General features: G+C 41.3%; 54 non-coding genes across 54 annotated transcripts; all 54 read left to right on the top strand.

Moving 5' to 3' along the window:
- The first annotated feature begins 187 nt into the window (after positions 1-187).
- On the top strand, positions 188-260 carry trnar-ucg (transfer RNA arginine (anticodon UCG)). The gene has a single exon. It is a non-coding gene; the product is annotated as a tRNA-Arg (tRNA).
- A 231-nt stretch (positions 261-491) lies between these two features.
- Positions 492-565, top strand: trnai-aau (transfer RNA isoleucine (anticodon AAU)). Its single transcript has one exon. It is a non-coding gene; the product is annotated as a tRNA-Ile (tRNA).
- Positions 566-745: 180 nt separating this feature from the next.
- trnar-ucg (transfer RNA arginine (anticodon UCG)) lies at positions 746-818 on the top strand. The gene has a single exon. It is a non-coding gene; the product is annotated as a tRNA-Arg (tRNA).
- A 231-nt stretch (positions 819-1,049) lies between these two features.
- trnai-aau (transfer RNA isoleucine (anticodon AAU)) lies at positions 1,050-1,123 on the top strand. The gene has a single exon. It is a non-coding gene; the product is annotated as a tRNA-Ile (tRNA).
- A 358-nt stretch (positions 1,124-1,481) lies between these two features.
- On the top strand, positions 1,482-1,554 carry trnar-ucg (transfer RNA arginine (anticodon UCG)). Its single transcript has one exon. It is a non-coding gene; the product is annotated as a tRNA-Arg (tRNA).
- Positions 1,555-1,779: 225 nt separating this feature from the next.
- On the top strand, positions 1,780-1,853 carry trnai-aau (transfer RNA isoleucine (anticodon AAU)). The gene has a single exon. It is a non-coding gene; the product is annotated as a tRNA-Ile (tRNA).
- Positions 1,854-2,033: 180 nt separating this feature from the next.
- On the top strand, positions 2,034-2,106 carry trnar-ucg (transfer RNA arginine (anticodon UCG)). The gene has a single exon. It is a non-coding gene; the product is annotated as a tRNA-Arg (tRNA).
- A 231-nt stretch (positions 2,107-2,337) lies between these two features.
- Positions 2,338-2,411, top strand: trnai-aau (transfer RNA isoleucine (anticodon AAU)). Its single transcript has one exon. It is a non-coding gene; the product is annotated as a tRNA-Ile (tRNA).
- Positions 2,412-2,769: 358 nt separating this feature from the next.
- On the top strand, positions 2,770-2,842 carry trnar-ucg (transfer RNA arginine (anticodon UCG)). Its single transcript has one exon. It is a non-coding gene; the product is annotated as a tRNA-Arg (tRNA).
- A 231-nt stretch (positions 2,843-3,073) lies between these two features.
- trnai-aau (transfer RNA isoleucine (anticodon AAU)) lies at positions 3,074-3,147 on the top strand. Its single transcript has one exon. It is a non-coding gene; the product is annotated as a tRNA-Ile (tRNA).
- Positions 3,148-3,327: 180 nt separating this feature from the next.
- Positions 3,328-3,400, top strand: trnar-ucg (transfer RNA arginine (anticodon UCG)). The gene has a single exon. It is a non-coding gene; the product is annotated as a tRNA-Arg (tRNA).
- A 231-nt stretch (positions 3,401-3,631) lies between these two features.
- On the top strand, positions 3,632-3,705 carry trnai-aau (transfer RNA isoleucine (anticodon AAU)). The gene has a single exon. It is a non-coding gene; the product is annotated as a tRNA-Ile (tRNA).
- Positions 3,706-4,063: 358 nt separating this feature from the next.
- On the top strand, positions 4,064-4,136 carry trnar-ucg (transfer RNA arginine (anticodon UCG)). The gene has a single exon. It is a non-coding gene; the product is annotated as a tRNA-Arg (tRNA).
- Positions 4,137-4,361: 225 nt separating this feature from the next.
- On the top strand, positions 4,362-4,435 carry trnai-aau (transfer RNA isoleucine (anticodon AAU)). Its single transcript has one exon. It is a non-coding gene; the product is annotated as a tRNA-Ile (tRNA).
- Positions 4,436-5,095: 660 nt separating this feature from the next.
- trnai-aau (transfer RNA isoleucine (anticodon AAU)) lies at positions 5,096-5,169 on the top strand. Its single transcript has one exon. It is a non-coding gene; the product is annotated as a tRNA-Ile (tRNA).
- Positions 5,170-5,526: 357 nt separating this feature from the next.
- On the top strand, positions 5,527-5,599 carry trnar-ucg (transfer RNA arginine (anticodon UCG)). The gene has a single exon. It is a non-coding gene; the product is annotated as a tRNA-Arg (tRNA).
- Positions 5,600-5,830: 231 nt separating this feature from the next.
- On the top strand, positions 5,831-5,904 carry trnai-aau (transfer RNA isoleucine (anticodon AAU)). Its single transcript has one exon. It is a non-coding gene; the product is annotated as a tRNA-Ile (tRNA).
- A 180-nt stretch (positions 5,905-6,084) lies between these two features.
- trnar-ucg (transfer RNA arginine (anticodon UCG)) lies at positions 6,085-6,157 on the top strand. Its single transcript has one exon. It is a non-coding gene; the product is annotated as a tRNA-Arg (tRNA).
- A 230-nt stretch (positions 6,158-6,387) lies between these two features.
- trnai-aau (transfer RNA isoleucine (anticodon AAU)) lies at positions 6,388-6,461 on the top strand. Its single transcript has one exon. It is a non-coding gene; the product is annotated as a tRNA-Ile (tRNA).
- A 661-nt stretch (positions 6,462-7,122) lies between these two features.
- On the top strand, positions 7,123-7,196 carry trnai-aau (transfer RNA isoleucine (anticodon AAU)). The gene has a single exon. It is a non-coding gene; the product is annotated as a tRNA-Ile (tRNA).
- Positions 7,197-7,376: 180 nt separating this feature from the next.
- Positions 7,377-7,449, top strand: trnar-ucg (transfer RNA arginine (anticodon UCG)). Its single transcript has one exon. It is a non-coding gene; the product is annotated as a tRNA-Arg (tRNA).
- A 231-nt stretch (positions 7,450-7,680) lies between these two features.
- Positions 7,681-7,754, top strand: trnai-aau (transfer RNA isoleucine (anticodon AAU)). The gene has a single exon. It is a non-coding gene; the product is annotated as a tRNA-Ile (tRNA).
- A 358-nt stretch (positions 7,755-8,112) lies between these two features.
- On the top strand, positions 8,113-8,185 carry trnar-ucg (transfer RNA arginine (anticodon UCG)). The gene has a single exon. It is a non-coding gene; the product is annotated as a tRNA-Arg (tRNA).
- A 231-nt stretch (positions 8,186-8,416) lies between these two features.
- Positions 8,417-8,490, top strand: trnai-aau (transfer RNA isoleucine (anticodon AAU)). Its single transcript has one exon. It is a non-coding gene; the product is annotated as a tRNA-Ile (tRNA).
- Positions 8,491-8,670: 180 nt separating this feature from the next.
- trnar-ucg (transfer RNA arginine (anticodon UCG)) lies at positions 8,671-8,743 on the top strand. Its single transcript has one exon. It is a non-coding gene; the product is annotated as a tRNA-Arg (tRNA).
- A 231-nt stretch (positions 8,744-8,974) lies between these two features.
- On the top strand, positions 8,975-9,048 carry trnai-aau (transfer RNA isoleucine (anticodon AAU)). Its single transcript has one exon. It is a non-coding gene; the product is annotated as a tRNA-Ile (tRNA).
- A 358-nt stretch (positions 9,049-9,406) lies between these two features.
- On the top strand, positions 9,407-9,479 carry trnar-ucg (transfer RNA arginine (anticodon UCG)). Its single transcript has one exon. It is a non-coding gene; the product is annotated as a tRNA-Arg (tRNA).
- Positions 9,480-9,704: 225 nt separating this feature from the next.
- trnai-aau (transfer RNA isoleucine (anticodon AAU)) lies at positions 9,705-9,778 on the top strand. Its single transcript has one exon. It is a non-coding gene; the product is annotated as a tRNA-Ile (tRNA).
- Positions 9,779-10,438: 660 nt separating this feature from the next.
- On the top strand, positions 10,439-10,512 carry trnai-aau (transfer RNA isoleucine (anticodon AAU)). The gene has a single exon. It is a non-coding gene; the product is annotated as a tRNA-Ile (tRNA).
- A 357-nt stretch (positions 10,513-10,869) lies between these two features.
- trnar-ucg (transfer RNA arginine (anticodon UCG)) lies at positions 10,870-10,942 on the top strand. The gene has a single exon. It is a non-coding gene; the product is annotated as a tRNA-Arg (tRNA).
- A 231-nt stretch (positions 10,943-11,173) lies between these two features.
- trnai-aau (transfer RNA isoleucine (anticodon AAU)) lies at positions 11,174-11,247 on the top strand. Its single transcript has one exon. It is a non-coding gene; the product is annotated as a tRNA-Ile (tRNA).
- A 180-nt stretch (positions 11,248-11,427) lies between these two features.
- Positions 11,428-11,500, top strand: trnar-ucg (transfer RNA arginine (anticodon UCG)). Its single transcript has one exon. It is a non-coding gene; the product is annotated as a tRNA-Arg (tRNA).
- Positions 11,501-11,731: 231 nt separating this feature from the next.
- On the top strand, positions 11,732-11,805 carry trnai-aau (transfer RNA isoleucine (anticodon AAU)). The gene has a single exon. It is a non-coding gene; the product is annotated as a tRNA-Ile (tRNA).
- A 358-nt stretch (positions 11,806-12,163) lies between these two features.
- Positions 12,164-12,236, top strand: trnar-ucg (transfer RNA arginine (anticodon UCG)). Its single transcript has one exon. It is a non-coding gene; the product is annotated as a tRNA-Arg (tRNA).
- Positions 12,237-12,461: 225 nt separating this feature from the next.
- Positions 12,462-12,535, top strand: trnai-aau (transfer RNA isoleucine (anticodon AAU)). The gene has a single exon. It is a non-coding gene; the product is annotated as a tRNA-Ile (tRNA).
- Positions 12,536-12,893: 358 nt separating this feature from the next.
- On the top strand, positions 12,894-12,966 carry trnar-ucg (transfer RNA arginine (anticodon UCG)). The gene has a single exon. It is a non-coding gene; the product is annotated as a tRNA-Arg (tRNA).
- Positions 12,967-13,197: 231 nt separating this feature from the next.
- Positions 13,198-13,271, top strand: trnai-aau (transfer RNA isoleucine (anticodon AAU)). The gene has a single exon. It is a non-coding gene; the product is annotated as a tRNA-Ile (tRNA).
- Positions 13,272-13,629: 358 nt separating this feature from the next.
- trnar-ucg (transfer RNA arginine (anticodon UCG)) lies at positions 13,630-13,702 on the top strand. Its single transcript has one exon. It is a non-coding gene; the product is annotated as a tRNA-Arg (tRNA).
- A 231-nt stretch (positions 13,703-13,933) lies between these two features.
- trnai-aau (transfer RNA isoleucine (anticodon AAU)) lies at positions 13,934-14,007 on the top strand. Its single transcript has one exon. It is a non-coding gene; the product is annotated as a tRNA-Ile (tRNA).
- Positions 14,008-14,187: 180 nt separating this feature from the next.
- trnar-ucg (transfer RNA arginine (anticodon UCG)) lies at positions 14,188-14,260 on the top strand. The gene has a single exon. It is a non-coding gene; the product is annotated as a tRNA-Arg (tRNA).
- Positions 14,261-14,491: 231 nt separating this feature from the next.
- On the top strand, positions 14,492-14,565 carry trnai-aau (transfer RNA isoleucine (anticodon AAU)). Its single transcript has one exon. It is a non-coding gene; the product is annotated as a tRNA-Ile (tRNA).
- A 358-nt stretch (positions 14,566-14,923) lies between these two features.
- Positions 14,924-14,996, top strand: trnar-ucg (transfer RNA arginine (anticodon UCG)). Its single transcript has one exon. It is a non-coding gene; the product is annotated as a tRNA-Arg (tRNA).
- Positions 14,997-15,221: 225 nt separating this feature from the next.
- trnai-aau (transfer RNA isoleucine (anticodon AAU)) lies at positions 15,222-15,295 on the top strand. Its single transcript has one exon. It is a non-coding gene; the product is annotated as a tRNA-Ile (tRNA).
- A 660-nt stretch (positions 15,296-15,955) lies between these two features.
- Positions 15,956-16,029, top strand: trnai-aau (transfer RNA isoleucine (anticodon AAU)). Its single transcript has one exon. It is a non-coding gene; the product is annotated as a tRNA-Ile (tRNA).
- A 357-nt stretch (positions 16,030-16,386) lies between these two features.
- On the top strand, positions 16,387-16,459 carry trnar-ucg (transfer RNA arginine (anticodon UCG)). Its single transcript has one exon. It is a non-coding gene; the product is annotated as a tRNA-Arg (tRNA).
- Positions 16,460-16,690: 231 nt separating this feature from the next.
- trnai-aau (transfer RNA isoleucine (anticodon AAU)) lies at positions 16,691-16,764 on the top strand. The gene has a single exon. It is a non-coding gene; the product is annotated as a tRNA-Ile (tRNA).
- Positions 16,765-17,121: 357 nt separating this feature from the next.
- On the top strand, positions 17,122-17,194 carry trnar-ucg (transfer RNA arginine (anticodon UCG)). Its single transcript has one exon. It is a non-coding gene; the product is annotated as a tRNA-Arg (tRNA).
- Positions 17,195-17,419: 225 nt separating this feature from the next.
- trnai-aau (transfer RNA isoleucine (anticodon AAU)) lies at positions 17,420-17,493 on the top strand. Its single transcript has one exon. It is a non-coding gene; the product is annotated as a tRNA-Ile (tRNA).
- Positions 17,494-18,153: 660 nt separating this feature from the next.
- On the top strand, positions 18,154-18,227 carry trnai-aau (transfer RNA isoleucine (anticodon AAU)). Its single transcript has one exon. It is a non-coding gene; the product is annotated as a tRNA-Ile (tRNA).
- A 356-nt stretch (positions 18,228-18,583) lies between these two features.
- trnar-ucg (transfer RNA arginine (anticodon UCG)) lies at positions 18,584-18,656 on the top strand. The gene has a single exon. It is a non-coding gene; the product is annotated as a tRNA-Arg (tRNA).
- A 231-nt stretch (positions 18,657-18,887) lies between these two features.
- trnai-aau (transfer RNA isoleucine (anticodon AAU)) lies at positions 18,888-18,961 on the top strand. Its single transcript has one exon. It is a non-coding gene; the product is annotated as a tRNA-Ile (tRNA).
- A 660-nt stretch (positions 18,962-19,621) lies between these two features.
- On the top strand, positions 19,622-19,695 carry trnai-aau (transfer RNA isoleucine (anticodon AAU)). Its single transcript has one exon. It is a non-coding gene; the product is annotated as a tRNA-Ile (tRNA).
- A 180-nt stretch (positions 19,696-19,875) lies between these two features.
- trnar-ucg (transfer RNA arginine (anticodon UCG)) lies at positions 19,876-19,948 on the top strand. The gene has a single exon. It is a non-coding gene; the product is annotated as a tRNA-Arg (tRNA).
- A 231-nt stretch (positions 19,949-20,179) lies between these two features.
- Positions 20,180-20,253, top strand: trnai-aau (transfer RNA isoleucine (anticodon AAU)). Its single transcript has one exon. It is a non-coding gene; the product is annotated as a tRNA-Ile (tRNA).
- Positions 20,254-20,531: the final 278 nt, after the last annotated feature.

The raw sequence follows: 20,531 nt of genomic DNA, 5'->3' as shown, positions 1-20,531 counted from the left end.
CTCTCTACTAAAGCCCAGCAAGTAGTTTATCACACCTAAAGACGATCAAAAACTGGTAACATTTTGCTAGGTAACATGCTTGAAAAAAATACAAATGATAAGGTATGTTTTCAAAGATTCCACTGTGCCCCAATCGTTTTTCAATTTTACAATAGCACTTGTAAAATGTGAAAGTCTTGCTTTCTGCGACCACGTGGCCTAATGGACAAGGCGTCTGACTTCGGATCAGAAGATTGAGGGGTCGAGTCCCTTCGTGGTTGAAAATTGGAAGTTCGTCGAAAGAAGCTTGGTGAAACCATGAATTTTATCTGCTAGAAGCGTCAATGCTCCCAACACAATGGCATTTCCTTTTGCTTCCTCAATGGGAACTTTGCAACTGAAGATGATAGGCACTCACACTCAGTTGACAGTTTTATGCTGCTTGCATTTTAGAATGTCTTTTCTGGAAAACTGTCTGGATTTAGTGGAGTTGGATGAGACCTTTAGGCATCGGCCGGTTAGCTCAGATGGTCAGAGCGTGGTGCTAATAACGCCAAGGTCATGGGTTCAATCCCCATACTGGCCAACAATATGGAAAGGCTAGTTTATCACACCTAAAGACGATCAAAAACTGGTAACATTTTGCTGGGTAACATGCTTGAAAAAAGTACAAATGATAATGTATGTTTTCAAAGATTCCACTGTGCCCCAATCGTTTTTCAATTTTATAATAGCACTTGTAAAATGTGAAAGTCTTGCTTTCTGTGACCACGTGGCCTAATGGACAAGGCGTCTGACTTCGGATCAGAAGATTGAGGGTTCGAGTCCCTTCGTGGTTGAAAATTGGAAGTTCGTCGAAAGAAGCTTGGTGAAACCATGAATTTTATCTGCTAGAAGCGTCAATGCTCCCAACACAATGGCATTTCCTTTTGCTTCCTCAATGGGAACTTTGCAACTGAAGATGATAGGCACTCACACTCAGTTGACAGTTTTATGCTGCTTGCATTTTAGAATGTCTTTTCTGGAAAACTGTCTGGATTTAGTGGAGTTGGATGAGACCTTTAGGCATGGGCCGGTTAGCTCAGATGGTCAGAGCGTGGTGCTAATAACGCCAAGGTCATGGGTTCAATCCCCATACTGGCCAACAATATGGAAAGGGAAGAAAACGACCTCCAACTATTTAGTGTTATTTGCGCTTAACAAAAGCTTTTATTGCAAGGAAAAGTCCAAAAGAAAGTCAGCTGCTAGTTCAGGCTCCCCAAGTTTAATAATCTACCTTCATCCAAAGGTTTTTTGTGTGAAAAACACATCCGTCCTCTCTACTAAAGCCCAGCAAGTAGTTTATCACACCTAAAGACGATCAAAAACTGGTAACATTTTGCTAGGTAACATGCTTGAAAAAAATACAAATGATAAGGTATGTTTTCAAAGATTCCACTGTGCCCCAATCGTTTTTCAATTTTACAATAGCACTTGTAAAATGTGAAAGTCTTGCTTTCTGCGACCACGTGGCCTAATGGACAAGGCGTCTGACTTCGGATCAGAAGATTGAGGGTTCGAGTCCCTTCGTGGTTGAAAATTGCAAGTTCTTCGTGAGAAGCTTGGTAAAACCATGAATTGTATCTGCTAGAAGCGTCAATGCTCCCAACACAATGGCTTTTGCTTCCTCAATGGGAACTTTGCAACTGAAGATGATAGGCACTCACACTCAGTTGACAGTTTTATGCTGCCTGCATTTTAGAACGTCTTTTGTGGAAAACTGTCTGGATTTAGTGGAGTTGGATGAGACCTTTGAGCATGGGCCGGTTAGCTCAGATGGTTAGAGCGTGGTGCTAATAACGCCAAGGTCATGGGTTCAATCCCCATACTGGCCAACAATATGGAAAGGCTAGTTTATCACACCTAAAGACGATCAAAAACTGGTAACATTTTGCTGGGTAACATGCTTGAAAAAAGTACAAATGATAATGTATGTTTTCAAAGATTCCACTGTGCCCCAATCGTTTTTCAATTTTATAATAGCACTTGTAAAATGTGAAAGTCTTGCTTTCTGTGACCACGTGGCCTAATGGACAAGGCGTCTGACTTCGGATCAGAAGATTGAGGGTTCGAGTCCCTTCGTGGTTGAAAATTGGAAGTTCGTCGAAAGAAGCTTGGTGAAACCATGAATTTTATCTGCTAGAAGCGTCAATGCTCCCAACACAATGGCATTTCCTTTTGCTTCCTCAATGGGAACTTTGCAACTGAAGATGATAGGCACTCACACTCAGTTGACAGTTTTATGCTGCTTGCATTTTAGAATGTCTTTTCTGGAAAACTGTCTGGATTTAGTGGAGTTGGATGAGACCTTTAGGCATGGGCCGGTTAGCTCAGATGGTCAGAGCGTGGTGCTAATAACGCCAAGGTCATGGGTTCAATCCCCATACTGGCCAACAATATGGAAAGGGTAGAAAACGACCTCCAACTATTTAGTGTTATTTGCGCTTAACAAAAGCTTTTATTGCAAGGAAAAGTCCAAAAGAAAGTCAGCTGCTAGTTCAGGCTCCCCAAGTTTAATAATCTACCTTCATCCAAAGGTTTTTTGTGTGAAAAACACATCCGTCCTCTCTACTAAAGCCCAGCAAGTAGTTTATCACACCTAAAGACGATCAAAAACTGGTAACATTTTGCTAGGTAACATGCTTGAAAAAAATACAAATGATAAGGTATGTTTTCAAAGATTCCACTGTGCCCCAATCGTTTTTCAATTTTACAATAGCACTTGTAAAATGTGAAAGTCTTGCTTTCTGCGACCACGTGGCCTAATGGACAAGGCGTCTGACTTCGGATCAGAAGATTGAGGGGTCGAGTCCCTTCGTGGTTGAAAATTGGAAGTTCGTCGAAAGAAGCTTGGTGAAACCATGAATTTTATCTGCTAGAAGCGTCAATGCTCCCAACACAATGGCATTTCCTTTTGCTTCCTCAATGGGAACTTTGCAACTGAAGATGATAGGCACTCACACTCAGTTGACAGTTTTATGCTGCTTGCATTTTAGAATGTCTTTTCTGGAAAACTGTCTGGATTTAGTGGAGTTGGATGAGACCTTTAGGCATCGGCCGGTTAGCTCAGATGGTCAGAGCGTGGTGCTAATAACGCCAAGGTCATGGGTTCAATCCCCATACTGGCCAACAATATGGAAAGGCTAGTTTATCACACCTAAAGACGATCAAAAACTGGTAACATTTTGCTGGGTAACATGCTTGAAAAAAGTACAAATGATAATGTATGTTTTCAAAGATTCCACTGTGCCCCAATCGTTTTTCAATTTTATAATAGCACTTGTAAAATGTGAAAGTCTTGCTTTCTGTGACCACGTGGCCTAATGGACAAGGCGTCTGACTTCGGATCAGAAGATTGAGGGTTCGAGTCCCTTCGTGGTTGAAAATTGGAAGTTCGTCGAAAGAAGCTTGGTGAAACCATGAATTTTATCTGCTAGAAGCGTCAATGCTCCCAACACAATGGCATTTCCTTTTGCTTCCTCAATGGGAACTTTGCAACTGAAGATGATAGGCACTCACACTCAGTTGACAGTTTTATGCTGCTTGCATTTTAGAATGTCTTTTCTGGAAAACTGTCTGGATTTAGTGGAGTTGGATGAGACCTTTAGGCATGGGCCGGTTAGCTCAGATGGTCAGAGCGTGGTGCTAATAACGCCAAGGTCATGGGTTCAATCCCCATACTGGCCAACAATATGGAAAGGGAAGAAAACGACCTCCAACTATTTAGTGTTATTTGCGCTTAACAAAAGCTTTTATTGCAAGGAAAAGTCCAAAAGAAAGTCAGCTGCTAGTTCAGGCTCCCCAAGTTTAATAATCTACCTTCATCCAAAGGTTTTTTGTGTGAAAAACACATCCGTCCTCTCTACTAAAGCCCAGCAAGTAGTTTATCACACCTAAAGACGATCAAAAACTGGTAACATTTTGCTAGGTAACATGCTTGAAAAAAATACAAATGATAAGGTATGTTTTCAAAGATTCCACTGTGCCCCAATCGTTTTTCAATTTTACAATAGCACTTGTAAAATGTGAAAGTCTTGCTTTCTGCGACCACGTGGCCTAATGGACAAGGCGTCTGACTTCGGATCAGAAGATTGAGGGTTCGAGTCCCTTCGTGGTTGAAAATTGCAAGTTCTTCGTGAGAAGCTTGGTAAAACCATGAATTGTATCTGCTAGAAGCGTCAATGCTCCCAACACAATGGCTTTTGCTTCCTCAATGGGAACTTTGCAACTGAAGATGATAGGCACTCACACTCAGTTGACAGTTTTATGCTGCCTGCATTTTAGAATGTCTTTTGTGGAAAACTGTCTGGATTTAGTGGAGTTGGATGAGACCTTTGAGCATGGGCCGGTTAGCTCAGATGGTTAGAGCGTGGTGCTAATAACGCCAAGGTCATGGGTTCAATCCCCATACTGGCCAACAATATGGAAAGGGTTGAAACGACCTCCAACTATTTAGTGTTATTTGCGCTTAACAAAAGCTTTTATTGCAAGGAAAAGTCCAAAAGAAAGTCAGCTGCTAGTTCATGCTCCTCAAGTTTAATAATCTACCTTCATCCAAAGAATTTTTGTGTGAAAAACCCATCCGTCCTCTCTACTAAAGCCCAGCAAGTAGTTTATCACACCTAAAGACGATCAAAAATTGGTAACATTTTGCTAGGTAACATGCTTGAAAAAAATACAAATGATAATGTATGTTTTCAAAGATTCCACTGTGCCCCAATCGTTTTTCAATTTTACAATAGCACTTGTAAAATGTGAAATTCTTGCTTTCTGCGACCACGTGGCCTAATGGATAAGGCGTCTGACTTAGGATCAGAAGATTCAGGGTTCGAGTCCCTTCGTGGTTGACAATTGCAAGTTCTTCGTAAGATGCTTGGTGAAACCATGAATTGTATCTGCTAGAAGCGTCAATGCTCCCAACAAATGACATTTCCTTTTGCATCTTCAATGGGAACTTTACAACTGAAGATGATAGGCACTGACACTGAGTTGACAGTTTTATGCTGCCTGCATTTTAGAACGTCTTTTCTGGAAAACTGTCTGGATTTAGTGGAGTTGGATGAGACCTTTGGGCATGGGCCGGTTAGCTCAGATGGTCAGAGCGTGGTGCTAATAACGCCAAGGTCATGGGTTCAATCCCCATACTGGCCAACAATATGGAAAGGGTTGAAACGACCTCCAACTATTTAGTGTTATTTGCGCTTAACAAAAGCTTTTATTGCAAGGAAAAGTCCAAAAGAAAGTCAGCTGCTAGTTTATGCTCCCCAAGTTTAATAATCTACCTTCATCCAAAGAATTTTTGTGTGAAAAACCCATCCGTCCTCTCTACTAAAGCCCAGCAAGTAGTTTATCACACCTAAAGACGATCAAAAACTGGTAACATTTTGCTAGGTAACATGCTTGAAAAAAATACAAATGATAATGTATGTTTTCAAAGATTCCACTGTGCCCCAATCGTTTTTCAATTTTACAAAAGCACTTGTAAAATGTGAAAGTCTTGCTTTCTGTGACCACGTGGCCTAATGGACAAGGCGTCTGACTTCGGATCAGAAGATTGAGGGGTCGAGTCCCTTCGTGGTTGAAAATTGGAAGTTCGTCGAAAGAAGCTTGGTGAAACCATGAATTTTATCTGCTAGAAGCGTCAATGCTCCCAACACAATGGCATTTCCTTTTGCTTCCTCAATGGGAACTTTGCAACTGAAGATGATAGGCACTCACACTCAGTTGACAGTTTTATGCTGCTTGCATTTTAGAATGTCTTTTCTGGAAAACTGTCTGGATTTAGTGGAGTTGGATGAGACCTTTAGGCATGGGCCGGTTAGCTCAGATGGTCAGAGCGTGGTGCTAATAACGCCAAGGTCATGGGTTCAATCCCCATACTGGCCAACAATATGGAAAGGCTAGTTTATCACACCTAAAGACGATCAAAAACTGGTAACTTTTTGCTGGGTAACATGCTTGAAAAAAGTACAAATGATAATGTATGTTTTCAAAGATTCCACTGTGCCCCAATCGTTTTTCAATTTTATAATAGCACTTGTAAAATGTGAAAGTCTTGCTTTCTGTGACCACGTGGCCTAATGGACAAGGCGTCTGACTTCGGATCAGAAGATTGAGGGTTCGAGTCCCTTCGTGGTTGAAAATTGGAAGTTCGTCGAAAGAAGCTTGGTGAAACCATGAATTGTATCTGCTAGAAGCGTCAATGCTCCCAACAAATGACATTTCCTTTTGCATCTTCAATGGGAACTTTACAACTGAAGATGATAGGCAATGACACTCAGTTGACAGTTTTATGCTGCCTGCATTTTAGAACGTCTTTTCTGGAAAACTGTCTGGATTTAGTGGAGTTGGATGAGACCTTTAGGCATGGGCCGGTTAGCTCAGATGGTCAGAGCGTGGTGCTAATAACGCCAAGGTCATGGGTTCAATCCCCATACTGGCCAACAATATGGAAAGGGTTGAAACGACCTCCAACTATTTAGTGTTATTTGCGCTTAACAAAAGCTTTTATTGCAAGGAAAAGTCCAAAAGAAAGTCAGCTGCTAGTTCATGCTCCCCAAGTTTAATAATCTACCTTCATCCAAAGAATATTTGTGTGAAAAACCCATCCGTCCTCTCTACTAAAGCCCAGCAAGTAGTTTATCACACCTAAAGACGATCAAAAACTGGTAACATTTTGCTAGGTAACATGCTTGAAAAAAATACAAATGATAATGTATGTTTTCAAAGATTCCACTGTGCCCCAATCGTTTTTCAATTTTACAAAAGCACTTGTAAAATGTGAAAGTCTTGCTTTCTGTGACCACGTGGCCTAATGGACAAGGCGTCTGACTTCGGATTAGAAGATTGAGGGGTCGAGTCCCTTCGTGGTTGAAAATTGGAAGTTCGTCGAAAGAAGCTTGGTGAAACCATGAATTTTATCTGCTAGAAGCGTCAATGCTCCCAACACAATGGCATTTCCTTTTGCTTCCTCAATGGGAACTTTGCAACTGAAGATGATAGGCACTCACACTCAGTTGACAGTTTTATGCTGCTTGCATTTTAGAATGTCTTTTCTGGAAAACTGTCTGGATTTAGTGGAGTTGGATGAGACCTTTAGGCATGGGCTGGTTAGCTCAGATGGTCAGAGCGTGGTGCTAATAACGCCAAGGTCATGGGTACAATCCCCATACTGGCCAACAATATGGAAAGGCTAGTTTATCACACCTAAAGACGATCAAAAACTGGTAACATTTTGCTGGGTAACATGCTTGAAAAAAGTACAAATGATAATGTATGTTTTCAAAGATTCCACTGTGCCCCAATCGTTTTTCAATTTTACAAAAGCACTTGTAAAATGTGAAAGTCTTGCTTTCTGTGACCACGTGGCCTAATGGACAAGGCGTCTGACTTCGGATCAGAAGATTGAGGGGTCGAGTCCCTTCGTGGTTGAAAATTGGAAGTTCGTCGAAAGAAGCTTGGTGAAACCATGAATTTTATCTGCTAGAAGCGTCAATGCTCCCAACACAATGGCATTTCCTTTTGCTTCCTCAATGGGAACTTTGCAACTGAAGATGATAGGCACTCACACTCAGTTGACAGTTTTATGCTGCTTGCATTTTAGAATGTCTTTTCTGGAAAACTGTCTGGATTTAGTGGAGTTGGATGAGACCTTTAGGCATGGGCCGGTTAGCTCAGATGGTCAGAGCGTGGTGCTAATAACGCCAAGGTCATGGGTTCAATCCCCATACTGGCCAACAATATGGAAAGGGTAGAAAACGACCTCCAACTATTTAGTGTTATTTGCGCTTAACAAAAGCTTTTATTGCAAGGAAAAGTCCAAAAGAAAGTCAGCTGCTAGTTCAGGCTCCCCACGTTTAATAATCTACCTTCATCCAAAGGTTTTTTGTGTGAAAAACACATCCGTCCTCTCTACTAAAGCCCAGCAAGTAGTTTATCACACCTAAAGACGATCAAAAACTGGTAACATTTTGCTAGGTAACATGCTTGAAAAAAATACAAATGATAAGGTATGTTTTCAAAGATTCCACTGTGCCCCAATCGTTTTTCAATTTTACAATAGCACTTGTAAAATGTGAAAGTCTTGCTTTCTGCGACCACGTGGCCTAATGGACAAGGCGTCTGACTTCGGATCAGAAGATTGAGGGGTCGAGTCCCTTCGTGGTTGAAAATTGGAAGTTCGTCGAAAGAAGCTTGGTGAAACCATGAATTTTATCTGCTAGAAGCGTCAATGCTCCCAACACAATGGCATTTCCTTTTGCTTCCTCAATGGGAACTTTGCAACTGAAGATGATAGGCACTCACACTCAGTTGACAGTTTTATGCTGCTTGCATTTTAGAATGTCTTTTCTGGAAAACTGTCTGGATTTAGTGGAGTTGGATGAGACCTTTAGGCATCGGCCGGTTAGCTCAGATGGTCAGAGCGTGGTGCTAATAACGCCAAGGTCATGGGTTCAATCCCCATACTGGCCAACAATATGGAAAGGCTAGTTTATCACACCTAAAGACGATCAAAAACTGGTAACATTTTGCTGGGTAACATGCTTGAAAAAAGTACAAATGATAATGTATGTTTTCAAAGATTCCACTGTGCCCCAATCGTTTTTCAATTTTATAATAGCACTTGTAAAATGTGAAAGTCTTGCTTTCTGTGACCACGTGGCCTAATGGACAAGGCGTCTGACTTCGGATCAGAAGATTGAGGGTTCGAGTCCCTTCGTGGTTGAAAATTGGAAGTTCGTCGAAAGAAGCTTGGTGAAACCATGAATTTTATCTGCTAGAAGCGTCAATGCTCCCAACACAATGGCATTTCCTTTTGCTTCCTCAATGGGAACTTTGCAACTGAAGATGATAGGCACTCACACTCAGTTGACAGTTTTATGCTGCTTGCATTTTAGAATGTCTTTTCTGGAAAACTGTCTGGATTTAGTGGAGTTGGATGAGACCTTTAGGCATGGGCCGGTTAGCTCAGATGGTCAGAGCGTGGTGCTAATAACGCCAAGGTCATGGGTTCAATCCCCATACTGGCCAACAATATGGAAAGGGAAGAAAACGACCTCCAACTATTTAGTGTTATTTGCGCTTAACAAAAGCTTTTATTGCAAGGAAAAGTCCAAAAGAAAGTCAGCTGCTAGTTCAGGCTCCCCAAGTTTAATAATCTACCTTCATCCAAAGGTTTTTTGTGTGAAAAACACATCCGTCCTCTCTACTAAAGCCCAGCAAGTAGTTTATCACACCTAAAGACGATCAAAAACTGGTAACATTTTGCTAGGTAACATGCTTGAAAAAAATACAAATGATAAGGTATGTTTTCAAAGATTCCACTGTGCCCCAATCGTTTTTCAATTTTACAATAGCACTTGTAAAATGTGAAAGTCTTGCTTTCTGCGACCACGTGGCCTAATGGACAAGGCGTCTGACTTCGGATCAGAAGATTGAGGGTTCGAGTCCCTTCGTGGTTGAAAATTGCAAGTTCTTCGTGAGAAGCTTGGTAAAACCATGAATTGTATCTGCTAGAAGCGTCAATGCTCCCAACACAATGGCTTTTGCTTCCTCAATGGGAACTTTGCAACTGAAGATGATAGGCACTCACACTCAGTTGACAGTTTTATGCTGCCTGCATTTTAGAACGTCTTTTGTGGAAAACTGTCTGGATTTAGTGGAGTTGGATGAGACCTTTGAGCATGGGCCGGTTAGCTCAGATGGTTAGAGCGTGGTGCTAATAACGCCAAGGTCATGGGTTCAATCCCCATACTGGCCAACAATATGGAAAGGGTTGAAACGACCTCCAACTATTTAGTGTTATTTGCGCTTAACAAAAGCTTTTATTGCAAGGAAAAGTCCAAAAGAAAGTCAGCTGCTAGTTCATGCTCCTCAAGTTTAATAATCTACCTTCATCCAAAGAATTTTTGTGTGAAAAACCCATCCGTCCTCTCTACTAAAGCCCAGCAAGTAGTTTATCACACCTAAAGACGATCAAAAATTGGTAACATTTTGCTAGGTAACATGCTTGAAAAAAATACAAATGATAATGTATGTTTTCAAAGATTCCACTGTGCCCCAATCGTTTTTCAATTTTACAATAGCACTTGTAAAATGTGAAATTCTTGCTTTCTGCGACCACGTGGCCTAATGGATAAGGCGTCTGACTTAGGATCAGAAGATTCAGGGTTCGAGTCCCTTCGTGGTTGACAATTGCAAGTTCTTCGTAAGATGCTTGGTGAAACCATGAATTGTATCTGCTAGAAGCGTCAATGCTCCCAACAAATGACATTTCCTTTTGCATCTTCAATGGGAACTTTACAACTGAATATATTAGGCACTGACACTGAGTTGACAGTTTTATGCTGCCTGCATTTTAGAACGTCTTTTCTGGAAAACTGTCTGGATTTAGTGGAGTTGGATGAGACCTTTGGGCATGGGCCGGTTAGCTCAGATGGTCAGAGCGTGGTGCTAATAACGCCAAGGTCATGGGTTCAATCCCCATACTGGCCAACAATATGGAAAGGGTTGAAACGACCTCCAACTATTTAGTGTTATTTGCGCTTAACAAAAGCTTTTATTGCAAGGAAAAGTCCAAAAGAAAGTCAGCTGCTAGTTTATGCTCCCCAAGTTTAATAATCTACCTTCATCCAAAGAATTTTTGTGTGAAAAACCCATCCGTCCTCTCTACTAAAGCCCAGCAAGTAGTTTATCACACCTAAAGACGATCAAAAACTGGTAACATTTTGCTAGGTAACATGCTTGAAAAAAATACAAATGATAATGTATGTTTTCAAAGATTCCACTGTGCCCCAATCGTTTTTCAATTTTACAAAAGCACTTGTAAAATGTGAAAGTCTTGCTTTCTGTGACCACGTGGCCTAATGGACAAGGCGTCTGACTTCGGATCAGAAGATTGAGGGGTCGAGTCCCTTCGTGGTTGAAAATTGGAAGTTCGTCGAAAGAAGCTTGGTGAAACCATGAATTTTATCTGCTAGAAGCGTCAATGCTCCCAACACAATGGCATTTCCTTTTGCTTCCTCAATGGGAACTTTGCAACTGAAGATGATAGGCACTCACACTCAGTTGACAGTTTTATGCTGCTTGCATTTTAGAATGTCTTTTCTGGAAAACTGTCTGGATTTAGTGGAGTTGGATGAGACCTTTAGGCATGGGCCGGTTAGCTCAGATGGTCAGAGCGTGGTGCTAATAACGCCAAGGTCATGGGTTCAATCCCCATACTGGCCAACAATATGGAAAGGCTAGTTTATCACACCTAAAGACGATCAAAAACTGGTAACTTTTTGCTGGGTAACATGCTTGAAAAAAGTACAAATGATAATGTATGTTTTCAAAGATTCCACTGTGCCCCAATCGTTTTTCAATTTTATAATAGCACTTGTAAAATGTGAAAGTCTTGCTTTCTGTGACCACGTGGCCTAATGGACAAGGCGTCTGACTTCGGATCAGAAGATTGAGGGTTCGAGTCCCTTCGTGGTTGAAAATTGGAAGTTCGTCGAAAGAAGCTTGGTGAAACCATGAATTTTATCTGCTAGAAGCGTCAATGCTCCCAACACAATGGCATTTCCTTTTGCTTCCTCAATGGGAACTTTGCAACTGAAGATGATAGGCACTCACACTCAGTTGACAGTTTTATGCTGCTTGCATTTTAGAATGTCTTTTCTGGAAAACTGTCTGGATTTAGTGGAGTTGGATGAGACCTTTAGGCATGGGCCGGTTAGCTCAGATGGTCAGAGCGTGGTGCTAATAACGCCAAGGTCATGGGTTCAATCCCCATACTGGCCAACAATATCGAAAGGGAAGAAAACGACCTCCAACTATTTAGTGTTATTTGCGCTTAACAAAAGCTTTTATTGCAAGGAAAAGTCCAAAAGAAAGTCAGCTGCTAGTTCAGGCTCCCCAAGTTTAATAATCTACCTTCATCCAAAGGTTTTTTGTGTGAAAAACACATCCGTCCTCTCTACTAAAGCCCAGCAAGTAGTTTATCACACCTAAAGACGATCAAAAACTGGTAACATTTTGCTAGGTAACATGCTTGAAAAAAATACAAATGATAAGGTATGTTTTCAAAGATTCCACTGTGCCCCAATCGTTTTTCAATTTTACAATAGCACTTGTAAAATGTGAAAGTCTTGCTTTCTGCGACCACGTGGCCTAATGGACAAGGCGTCTGACTTCGGATCAGAAGATTGAGGGTTCGAGTCCCTTCGTGGTTGAAAATTGCAAGTTCTTCGTGAGAAGCTTGGTAAAACCATGAATTGTATCTGCTAGAAGCGTCAATGCTCCCAACACAATGGCTTTTGCTTCCTCAATGGGAACTTTGCAACTGAAGATGATAGGCACTCACACTCAGTTGACAGTTTTATGCTGCCTGCATTTTAGAACGTCTTTTGTGGAAAACTGTCTGGATTTAGTGGAGTTGGATGAGACCTTTGAGCATGGGCCGGTTAGCTCAGATGGTTAGAGCGTGCTGCTAATAACGCCAAGGTCATGGGTTCAATCCCCATACTGGCCAACAATATGGAAAGGGAAGAAAACGACCTCCAACTATTTAGTGTTATTTGCGCTTAACAAAAGCTTTTATTGCAAGGAAAAGTCCAAAAGAAAGTCAGCTGCTAGTTCAGGCTCCCCAAGTTTAATAATCTACCTTCATCCAAAGGTTTTTTGTGTGAAAAACACATCCGTCCTCTCTACTAAAGCCCAGCAAGTAGTTTATCACACCTAAAGACGATCAAAAACTGGTAACATTTTGCTAGGTAACATGCTTGAAAAAAATACAAATGATAATGTATGTTTTCAAAGATTCCACTGTGCCCCAATCGTTTTTCAATTTTACAAAAGCACTTGTAAAATGTGAAAGTCTTGCTTTCTGTGACCACGTGGCCTAATGGACAAGGCGTCTGACTTCGGATCAGAAGATTGAGGGGTCGAGTCCCTTCGTGGTTGAAAATTGGAAGTTCGTCGAAAGAAGCTTGGTGAAACCATGAATTTTATCTGCTAGAAGCGTCAATGCTCCCAACACAATGGCATTTCCTTTTGCTTCCTCAATGGGAACTTTGCAACTGAAGATGATAGGCACTCACACTCAGTTGACAGTTTTATGCTGCTTGCATTTTAGAATGTCTTTTCTGGAAAACTGTCTGGATTTAGTGGAGTTGGATGAGACCTTTAGGCATGGGCCGGTTAGCTCAGATGGTCAGAGCGTGGTGCTAATAACGCCAAGGTCATGGGTTCAATCCCCATACTGTCCAACAATATGGAAAGGGAAGAAAACGACCTCCAACTATTTAGTGTTATTTGCGCTTAACAAAAGCTTTTATTGCAAGGAAAAGTCCAAAAGAAAGTCAGCTGCTAGTTCAGGCTCCCCAAGTTTAATAATCTACCTTCATCCAAAGGTTTTTTGTGTGAAAAACACATCCGTCCTCTCTACTAAAGCCCAGCAAGTAGTTTATCACACCTAAAGACGATCAAAAACTGGTAACATTTTGCTAGGTAACATGCTTGAAAAAAATACAAATGATAAGGTATGTTTTCAAAGATTCCACTGTGCCCCAATCGTTTTTCAATTTTACAATAGCACTTGTAAAATGTGAAATTCTTGCTTTCTGCGACCACGTGGCCTAATGGACAAGGCGTCTGACTTCGGATCAGAAGATTGAGGGGTCGAGTCCCTTCGTGGTTGAAAATTGGAAGTTCGTCGAAAGAAGCTTGGTGAAACCATGAATTTTATCTGCTAGAAGCGTCAATGCTCCCAACACAATGGCATTTCCTTTTGCTTCCTCAATGGGAACTTTGCAACTGAAGATGATAGGCACTCACACTCAGTTGACAGTTTTATGCTGCTTGCATTTTAGAATGTCTTTTCTGGAAAACTGTCTGGATTTAGTGGAGTTGGATGAGACCTTTAGGCATGGGCCGGTTAGCTCAGATGGTCAGAGCGTGGTGCTAATAACGCCAAGGTCATGGGTTCAATCCCCATACTGGCCAACAATATGGAAAGGCTAGTTTATCACACCTAAAGACAATCAAAAACTGGTAACTTTTTGCTGGGTAACATGCTTGAAAAAAGTACAAATGATAATGTATGTTTTCAAAGATTCCACTGTGCCCCAATCGTTTTTCAATTTTATAATAGCACTTGTAAAATGTGAAAGTCTTGCTTTCTGTGACCACGTGGCCTAATGGACAAGGCGTCTGACTTCGGATCAGAAGATTGAGGGTTCGAGTGCCTTCGTGGTTGAAAATTGGAAGTTCGTCGAAAGAAGCTTGGTGAAACCATGAATTTTATCTGCTAGAAGCGTCAATGCTCCCAACACAATGGCATTTCCTTTTGCTTCCTCAATGGGAACTTTGCAACTGAAGATGATAGGCACTCACACTCAGTTGACAGTTTTATGCTGCTTGCATTTTAGAATGTCTTTTCTGGAAAACTGTCTGGATTTAGTGGAGTTGGATGAGACCTTTAGGCATGGGCCGGTTAGCTCAGATGGTCAGAGCGTGGTGCTAATAACGCCAAGGTCATGGGTTCAATCCCCATACTGGCCAACAATATGGAAAGGGAAGAAAACGACCTCCAACTATTTAGTGTTATTTGCGCTTAACAAAAGCTTTTATTGCAAGGAAAAGTCCAAAAGAAAGTCAGCTGCTAGTTCAGGCTCCCCAAGTTTAATAATCTACCTTCATCCAAAGGTTTTTTGTGTGAAAAACACATCCGTCCTCTCTACTAAAGCCCAGCAAGTAGTTTATCACACCTAAAGACGATCAAAAACTGGTAACATTTTGCTAGGTAACATGCTTGAAAAAAATACAAATGATAAGGTATGTTTTCAAAGATTCCACTGTGCCCCAATCGTTTTTCAATTTTACAATAGCACTTGTAAAATGTGAAAGTCTTGCTTTCTGCGACCACGTGGCCTAATGGACAAGGCGTCTGACTTCGGATCAGAAGATTGAGGGTTCGAGTCCCTTCGTGGTTGAAAATTGCAAGTTCTTCGTGAGAAGCTTGGTAAAACCATGAATTGTATCTGCTAGAAGCGTCAATGCCCCTAACACAATGGCTTTTGCTTCCTCAATGGGAACTTTGCAACTGAAGATGATAGGCACTCACACTCAGTTGACAGTTTTATGCTGCCTGCATTTTAGAACGTCTTTTGTGGAAAACTGTCTGGATTTAGTGGAGTTGGATGAGACCTTTGAGCATGGGCCGGTTAGCTCAGATGGTTAGAGCGTGGTGCTAATAACGCCAAGGTCATGGGTTCAATCCCCATACTGGCCAACAATATGGAAAGGGTTGAAACGACCTCCAACTATTTAGTGTTATTTGCGCTTAACAAAAGCTTTTATTGCAAGGAAAAGTCCAAAAGAAAGTCAGCTGCTAGTTCATGCTCCTCAAGTTTAATAATCTACCTTCATCCAAAGAATTTTTGTGTGAAAAACCCATCCGTCCTCTCTACTAAAGCCCAGCAAGTAGTTTATCACACCTAAAGACGATCAAAAACTGGTAACATTTTGCTAGGTAACATGCTTGAAAAAAATACAAATGATAATGTATGTTTTCAAAGATTCCACTGTGCCCCAATCGTTTTTCAATTTTACAATAGCACTTGTAAAATGTGAAATTCTTGCTTTCTGCGACCACGTGGCCTAATGGATAAGGCGTCTGACTTAGGATCAGAAGATTCAGGGTTCGAGTCCCTTCGTGGTTGACAATTGCAAGTTCTTCGTAAGATGCTTGGTGAAACCATGAATTGTATCTGCTAGAAGCGTCAATGCTCCCAACAAATGACATTTCCTTTTGCATCTTCAATGGTAACTTTACAACTGAAGATGATAGGCACTGACACTCAGTTGACAGTTTTATGCTGCCTGCATTTTAGAACGTCTTTTCTGGAAAACTGTCTGGATTTAGTGGAGTTGGATGAGACCTTTGGGCATGGGCCGGTTAGCTCAGATGGTCAGAGCGTGGTGCTAATAACGCCAAGGTCATGGGTTCAATCCCCATACTGGCCAACAATATGGAAAGGGTTGAAACGACCTCCAACTATTTAGTGTTATTTGCGCTTAACAAAAGCTTTTATTGCAAGGAAAAGTCCAAAAGAAAGTCAGCTGCTAGTTCATGCTCCTCAAGTTTAATAATCTACCTTCATCCAAAGAATTTTTGTGTGAAAAACCCATCCGTCCTCTCTACTAAAGCCCAGCAAGTAGTTTATCACACCTAAAGACGATCAAAAACTGGTAACATTTTGCTAGGTAACATGCTTGAAAAAAATACAAATGATAATGTATGTTTTCAAAGATTCCACTGTGCCCCAATCGTTTTTCAATTTTACAAAAGCACTTGTAAAGTGTGAAAGTCTTGCTTTCTGTGACCACGTGGCCTAATGGACAAGGCGTCTGACTTCGGATCAGAAGATTGAGGGGTCGAGTCCCTTCGTGGTTGAAAATTGGAAGTTCGTCGAAAGAAGCTTGGTGAAACCATGAATTTTATCTGCTAGAAGCGTCAATGCTCCCAACACAATGGCATTTCCTTTTGCTTCCTCAATGGGAACTTTGCAACTGAAGATGATAGGCACTCACACTCAGTTGACAGTTTTATGCTGCTTGCATTTTAGAATGTCTTTTCTGGAAAACTGTCTGGATTTAGTGGAGTTGGATGAGACCTTTAGGCATGGGCCGGTTAGCTCAGATGGTCAGAGCGTGGTGCTAATAACGCCAAGGTCATGGGTTCAATCCCCATACTGGCCAACAATATGGAAAGGGTTGAAACGACCTCCAACTATTTAGTGTTATTTGCGCTTAACAAAAGCTTTTATTGCAAGGAAAAGTCCAAAAGAAAGTCCGCTGCTAGTTCATGCTCCCCAAGTTTAATAATCTACCTTCATCCAAAGAATTTTTGTGTGAAAAACCCATCCGTCCTCTCTACTAAAGCCCAGCAAGTAGTTTATCACACCTAAAGACGATCAAAAACTGGTAACATTTTGCTAGGTAACATGCTTGAAAAAAATACAAATGATAAGGTATGTTTTCAAAGATTCCACTGTGCCCCAATCGTTTTTCAATTTTACAATAGCACTTGTAAAATGTGAAAGTCTTGCTTTCTGCGACCACGTGGCCTAATGGACAAGGCGTCTGACTTCGGATCAGAAGATTGAGGGTTCGAGTCCCTTCGTGGTTGAAAATTGCAAGTTCTTCGTGAGAAGCTTGGTAAAACCATGAATTGTATCTGCTAGAAGCGTCAATGCTCCCAACACAATGGCTTTTGCTTCCTCAATGGGAACTTTGCAACTGAAGATGATAGGCACTCACACTCAGTTGACAGTTTTATGCTGCCTGCATTTTAGAACGTCTTTTGTGGAAAACTGTCTGGATTTAGTGGAGTTGGATGAGACCTTTGAGCATGGGCCGGTTAGCTCAGATGGTTAGAGCGTGCTGCTAATAACGCCAAGGTCATGGGTTCAATCCCCATACTGGCCAACAATATGGAAAGGGTTGAAACGACCTCCAACTATTTAGTGTTATTTGCGCTTAACAAAAGCTTTTATTGCAAGGAAAAGTCCAAAAGAAAGTCAGCTGCTAGTTCATGCTCCTCAAGTTTAATAATCTACCTTCATCCAAAGAATTTTTGTGTGAAAAACCCATCCGTCCTCTCTACTAAAGCCCAGCAAGTAGTTTATCACACCTAAAGACGATCAAAAACTGGTAACATTTTGCTAGGTAACATGCTTGAAAAAAATACAAATGATAATGTATGTTTTCAAAGATTCCACTGTGCCCCAATCGTTTTTCAATTTTACAATAGCACTTGTAAAATGTGAAATTCTTGCCTTCTGCGACCACGTGGCCTAATGGATAAGGCGTCTGACTTAGGATCAGAAGATTCAGGGTTCGAGTCCCTTCGTGGTTGACAATTGCAAGTTCTTCGTAAGATGCTTGGTGAAACCATGAATTGTATCTGCTAGAAGCGTCAATGCTCCCAACAAATGACATTTCCTTTTGCATCTTCAATGGGAACTTTACAACTGAAGATGATAGGCACTGACACTCAGTTGACAGTTTTATGCTGCCTGCATTTTAGAACGTCTTTTCTGGAAAACTGTCTGGATTTAGTGGAGTTGGATGAGACCTTTGGGCATGGGCCGGTTAGCTCAGATGGTCAGAGCGTGGTGCTAATAACGCCAAGGTCATGGGTTCAATCCCCATACTGGCCAACAATATGGAAAGGGTTGAAACGACCTCCAACTATTTAGTGTTATTTGCGCTTAACAAAAGCTTTTATTGCAAGGAAAAGTCCAAAAGAAAGTCAGCTGCTAGTTCATGCTCCCCAAGTTTAATAATCTACCTTCATCCAAAGAATTTTTGTGTGAAAAACCCATCCGTCCTCTCTACTAAAGCCCAGCAAGTAGTTTATCACACCTAAAGACGATCAAAAACTGGTAACATTTTGCTAGGTAACATGCTTGAAAAAATACAAATGATAATGTATGTTTTCAAAGATTCCACTGTGCCCCAATCGTTTTTCAATTTTACAAAAGCACTTGTAAAATGTGAAAGTCTTGCTTTCTGTGACCACGTGGCCTAATGGACAAGGCGTCTGACTTCGGATCAGAAGATTGAGGGGTCGAGTCCCTTCGTGGTTGAAAATTGGAAGTTCGTCGAAAGAAGCTTGGTGAAACCATGAATTTTATCTGCTAGAAGCGTCAATGCTCCCAACACAATGGCATTTCCTTTTGCTTCCTCAATGGGAACTTTGCAACTGAAGATGATAGGCACTCACACTCAGTTGACAGTTTTATGCTGCTTGCATTTTAGAATGTCTTTTCTGGAAAACTGTCTGGATTTAGTGGAGTTGGATGAGACCTTTAGGCATGGGCCGGTTAGCTCAGATGGTCAGAGCGTGGTGCTAATAACGCCAAGGTCATGGGTTCAATCCCCATACTGGCCAACAATATGGAAAGGGTTGAAACGACCTCCAACTATTTAGTGTTATTTGCGCTTAACAAAAGCTTTTATTGCAAGGAAAAGTCCAAAAGAAAGTCAGCTGCTAGTTCATGCTCCCCAAGTTTAATAATCTACCTTCATCCAAAGAATTTTTGTGTGAAAAACCCATCCGTCCTCTCTACTAAAGCCCAGCAAGTAGTTTATCACACCTAAAGACGATCAAAAACTGGTAACATTTTGCTAGGTAACATGCTTGAAAAAAATACAAATGATAATGTATGTTTTCAAAGATTCCACTGTGCCCCAATCGTTTTTCAATTTTACAAAAGCACTTGTAAAATGTGAAAGTCTTGCTTTCTGTGACCACGTGGCCTAATGGACAAGGCCTCTGACTTCGGATCAGAAGATGAGGGGTCGAGTCCCTTCGTGGTTGAAAATTGGAAGTTCGTCGAAAGAAGCTTGGTGAAACCATGAATTTTATCTGCTAGAAGCGTCAATGCTCCCAACACAATGGCATTTCCTTTTGCTTCCTCAATGGGAACTTTGCAACTGAAGATGATAGGCACTCACACTCAGTTGACAGTTTTATGCTGCTTGCATTTTAGAATGTCTTTTCTGGAAAACTGTCTGGATTTAGTGGAGTTGGATGAGACCTTTAGGCATCGGCCGGTTAGCTCAGATGGTCAGAGCGTGGTGCTAATAACGCCAAGGTCATGGGTTCAATCCCCATACTGGCCAACAATATGGAAAGGCTAGTTTATCACACCTAAAGACGATCAAAAACTGGTAACATTTTGCTGGGTAACATGCTTGAAAAAAGTACAAATGATAATGTATGTTTTCAAAGATTCCACTGTGCCCCAATCGTTTTTCAATTTTACAATAGCACTTGTAAAATGTGAAAGTCTTGCTTTCTGCGACCACGTGGCCTAATGGACAAGGCGTCTGACTTCGGATCAGAAGATTGAGGGGTCGAGTCCCTTCGTGGTTGAAAATTGGAAGTTCGTCGAAAGAAGCTTGGTGAAACCATGAATTTTATCTGCTAGAAGCGTCAATGCTCCCAACACAATGGCATTTCCTTTTGCATCTTCAATGGGAACTTTACAACTGAAGATGATAGGCACTGACACTCAGTTGACAGTTTTATGCTGCCTGCATTTTAGAACGTCTTTTCTGGAAAACTGTCTGGATTTAGTGGAGTTGGATGAGACCTTTGGGCATGGGCCGGTTAGCTCAGATGGTCAGAGCGTGGTGCTAATAACGCCAAGGTCATGGGTTCAATCCCCATACTGGCCAACAATATGGAAAGGGTTGAAACGACCTCCAACTATTTAGTGTTATTTGCGCTTAACAAAAGCTTTTATTGCAAGGAAAAGTCCAAAAGAAAGTCAGCTGCTAGTTCATGCTCCCCAAGTTTAATAATCTACCTTCATCCAAAGAATTTTTGTGTGAAAAACCCATCCGTCCTCTCTACTAAAGCCCAGCAAGTAGTTTATCACACCTAAAGACGATCAAAAACTGGTAACATTTTGCTAGGTAACATGCTTGAAAAAAATACAAATGATAAGGTATGT

The sequence above is a fragment of the Pungitius pungitius genome, chromosome 21, assembly GCF_949316345.1.
Source record: "Pungitius pungitius chromosome 21, fPunPun2.1, whole genome shotgun sequence".
In the NCBI taxonomy this organism is placed as follows: Eukaryota; Metazoa; Chordata; class Actinopteri; order Perciformes; family Gasterosteidae; genus Pungitius; species Pungitius pungitius.
Note: the sequence above shows the minus strand (reverse complement) of the source record. Positions and strands in the feature narration are given on the sequence as shown.